This window comes from Orycteropus afer, unplaced genomic scaffold (genome assembly GCF_000298275.1).
Source record: "Orycteropus afer afer isolate SDZICR_OR568_19922 unplaced genomic scaffold, OryAfe1.0 scaffold00090, whole genome shotgun sequence".
NCBI lineage: Eukaryota > Metazoa > Chordata > Mammalia > Tubulidentata > Orycteropodidae > Orycteropus > Orycteropus afer.
The window spans coordinates 508326-512708 of NW_006921677.1; the positions used below are offsets into that span (position 1 = coordinate 508326).

At 35.0% G+C, this 4383-nt stretch overlaps 1 non-coding gene across 1 annotated transcript; it reads right to left on the reverse strand.

The window, feature by feature from the left end:
* Positions 1-4107: 4107 nt before the first annotated feature.
* TRNAN-GUU lies at positions 4108-4181 on the reverse strand. The gene has a single exon. It is a non-coding gene; the product is annotated as a tRNA-Asn (tRNA).
* Positions 4182-4383: the final 202 nt, after the last annotated feature.

Below are 4383 nucleotides of genomic sequence, written 5' to 3' on the forward strand. Positions count from 1 at the left end.
GCAAGCTGGACTGATAACTGTGCACCATGTACACCCCCTGGGTTTGAAACACCAGTGGCATAGCCTCAAGACTCACAGCAACATGTCACCACAGTAGGACAAACTGACAGACAAGTTTCTCTCCCTTAGCTGTTGGAAACCTCTCCAACCACTCTTATCTGGGTCCCTGCAGCTGACCCCTCGATCTGTTCCAGTTCCCTTTGCCTTTTCTGTCCTCTCCCTGCTTTTCCACCTCGCTGCTTGTGGGCTGTGGCCTGGGTTCCCTCTCCTCACCTGGGTCCCTGCAGCTGACTCTTCAACACAGGTCATGGGAGTATAGTTTTTAAAAGTCTACCTAAATCTTTCTGGGAGCTCTGGTGGTGCTGTGCCTAAGGTATTTGATTGCTAACCAGAAGGTTGGTGGTTCAAACCCACCAGCCACTCCTTGGAAGGAAGATTGGGAAATCTACTTCCATAGACATACTGCCTTGGAAACTCAAGGAGGGGTCACTATGAGTCAGATCCGATCTATGGTAGTGAGTTTTTTTTTTTTTTTTTTTAATGTTTCTAGTTTGCCTGATATAACATAGGCTTTAAAAGTAAAAAGTAATCTTGATAAACACAGTATTTGCTATTTCTGAGACCTTATACTATTCATTAAGAACAGCCTCAGTTTTCTAGCTCATGTAATTTTTAGATGACCTCTCTCAACATCCTCTCTAAGCAAAAGGTAAAGTATGAAGCAACCTATTGGTAAAATAATAATAATAACAATGAGTCATATGCCTAAAATCAGTAGGCTCAAGCAATGAGAAAGTAGAGACAAAGCAGTAAAGGCAAACTATTTACCTTTATTAGAAGACTTTTAAAATTTATATGATTATAACCATAAGAAAGCCTTTCGAGCTGTTTACCTGTTGATCAAATAGAAGAATTTAAAGTGACATTTCTTTTGCTTGTGTTATTTGTGAATTTGTTCATTTATCTTGCTTGACAACATAAACGGAAACCAGTACTTCCAGTGTATTTTTTTGGTGGATGATGGGAGGGAGCTCTGGTGGTTAAGCATCCAGCTACTAACCAAAAGGTCAATGGTATGAACTCACCCTGCTCCTCAGGAGAAAAATATGGAAGTCTGCTTTCATAATGATCACCACCTTGGAAACCATATGGCAGTTCTACTCTGTTTCATACGGTCACTATGAGTTTGAATTAACTTGAGGGCAATGGGTTAGTAGTTGGGAAAGTCAAGTTTTCTAGTGAATGTCTAGATAAAAATTCTCTAAATGGAGAATATGATTCATTCTCTGATAGAAGTGCAACATGAATCTTATGTGGCAATTTCCCCATTACCTGAAGAACAAAGAGTATTTCTGTAACTAGTCATGCGAGGATGCTATTTGTGAATTTTGTTTTCATGTTTTGTTGTTTACTAGTTTATATGATTTTTAAAAGATGATGCCAAGGAGCCACACTGGGACACCCTGAGGCAGGAATAATCCTCCACGGCATTATTTAAATTCCATGGAAATATTAATCTGCCATTGTCTTGTTCAGGATTCTAGAAAAGTTTTGTTATATGCTGTATTTGCCCTCAGCTCTGTATGACATCCAAGTTTTAAAGAAGTATGATTCATCAGAAGTTACTAAAAAGCAGAAAGAGTCTCAAATAGCAGTGCTTAGAGATAGGATTTTTCCTCCTCCCATTAACACTGGATCATAGAATTGTTGCACACTGAAATTTCCAAGTTTCAACAACAAATGATCAAAACACAAGGATCACTCACTCAAAGAGGTCTTAAGGGGAAAAAAAAAAAAGGTGAAAAAATTGGGAAGAAGCTAACAACACTGTCACATCAAAAGATCAGCCTTTGCTGAAAACTAATTTTATATCCAGCTTTCTAATTCTTTTAAAATGTTGTTGTATCTTGGCTGATGATCACTTGATAAGATCACATGGATAAAATACAATTTCTCATTTTAGGCATAATTAAATACGAAAAAACAATATTCAAAACAGAGAAGATTAGTACACAATGGATAATTATGTTCAGTGAGTTTGTCTCCCAGCATAGAGAACCTAATTAGACCTTAAGGGACAGTGCATCTCTGCTAATTGTATGTGCCAGTCACAATCCATGCACCCTAATAAACTTCTACCACTGTGCAGATTGCGGAATACTATTCAGCTATTTGTTTCCCCCAGTACAAATATTCTACACTTAACTTTCTGTTATGAATGGTTTCTCATATTAATGAGATAATAGTAGCATTTAGCTTTTTTTCTAAATGCAAATGATTTTAATTATTCTTCTAGACTAACATACACACTATGCATAGAAATCTCATTGAAAAAATTTAATTTGAATTGTTTGTTATTGTAAGGAAAGAAAAGTTGTTTCAACCTTGGATTCAGCAGGGGATTTTTCTTTTTTTTTACTTCATTATGGATATAAATTTAATTTACTGGAGGTAGCTTACTATTTGTTCAAAATAAAAGACTTATTTTATACATAACCCAAGAGTCATTGGTTCTATTTTTTGAGGTCATTTCAATTAATAAAATGAAAAATATGTGACAATGCCAAAGTAAAAATGTTTCCTCTTGCATTTGAAATTATTCCTGCTTCATTCTTAACTTTTCTTTTTTTTTTTTTTTTATTCTACCCTGTATTCATTAATGTTTAGAAAATGAAGGTGGCTTTAACTATTTCAAATACAAGATTTTTCAGGTAATTTTCTGGCTTGTCAGAATTTATATGTGTCCTTAGAACTAGATTTGTAAAACAAAATATATTTAAACAAAAATTTCATTAGGATGATTAAGACCCAGAAGAGCTGGTCTAAAATAAAAACTTAAAGGATTCATTATCAGAATGAAAACTTTTGCCTATGCATAGCCAAGGAACATTGAATATGGAAATCTCTTTCATATATTTATTGATTGCATTTATATGACTGCACAAAAACTGTTTCTTTTTACAAAGTCAACTTACTTAATGAGCACAGTGCTTCACAGTTACTGGGTGTTCATAAAAATAATCTGTAAATTTAAAAAAAAAACATATCAAGACCAACCAATGGAGATTCTTACTTAAAAGGTTTGAAGGGGGGCCTAGGAATCTGGAGGAATAAAATATCCACAGGTTATTCAGATTCATTTGCAGTTGATGTTGAAGAAGCATTTGTAAATAAAAATAATTGATTAAATTGATTTCTTACACACCTAAATCTTCCTTCTTTGTTTGTGTTTTCAAGCAAAATGTTATAGACATAGTTTTTAATAATGAATATATATTCAAACACATTAATAGCAACAACATGAAAATCTGTTACACTGTCACTAATAATGTTATTGCTGTTGTTGTTGTTATGTACTGTGGAGTCAGACCTGACTCATACTGATCCCTCCTTGGGTTTCCCAGGCAGTATCATTACAGAAGTAGATTGCCCACCTTTCTTCTGAGGAGTGCCTAGTGGGTTTGATCCACCAGCTTTCTGGCTAGCAGTCAAGTGCCTTAGGCACTATACTACCAGACTCCTAATAATGTTATAGACAAATAATTTTAAAAATAAATTTCCAACATCAAGTAGCAGACAAATTGCTTGAGTCTGTATTCATTAGTATCCTTTGGAGGAGGGAGAAAAAAAAAAAAAAAAAAAAAAAAAACTTAACTATCTTTCATTTTGCAGTGTAAAAAGTCACAAAATTAAAGTTTCCAAATGTCATATATGGAATTAATAAAATTTACTTAGTAACTAAGAAAAGTTCTACAGAGTTTTGGACAATATTTTTATCAATTAATTCTATGGTTAAATAATTTGTTGTCAAACTCAATGTCCATTAATTGTTTTTCTGTCTAATATGTAAAACATTTATTCTTCTAAATAAATAGTACATCAAGTTTTCTCAACTTATTTAATTTGTTGTTGTTGTTGTTGTTATGTGCCGTCGAGTCGGCCCCGACTCATAGCGACCCCTCCTTGCGTTTCCGAGGCAGTATCACTACGGAAGTAGGATTGCCCAACCTTCCTTCCGAGGAATGGCTGGTGGGTTTGAACCGCCAGCCTTCTGGTTAGCAGTCAAGTGCTTTAGCCACTATGCTACCAGAGCTCCTGAAAAACACCCGTCCCTGGGTGGGCTTGAACCACCAACCTTTCGGTTAACAGCCAAACGCGCTAACCGATTGCGCCACAGAGACAGTGACAAATTAATTTAGAGTCTTTAAAAACATTACAAAATGAGATAAAAGCAAATCAAACGAACATATCAACAAAAATATGTAATAGGGCAGAATTACATTGGAAGTTGTCTAATATGACTTCCCTTTCTGACAGTATGTCAGACTATAAAACCTGAACCACCATCTAAGAGGAATGAAAAATAAATGATATTTTCAGCTG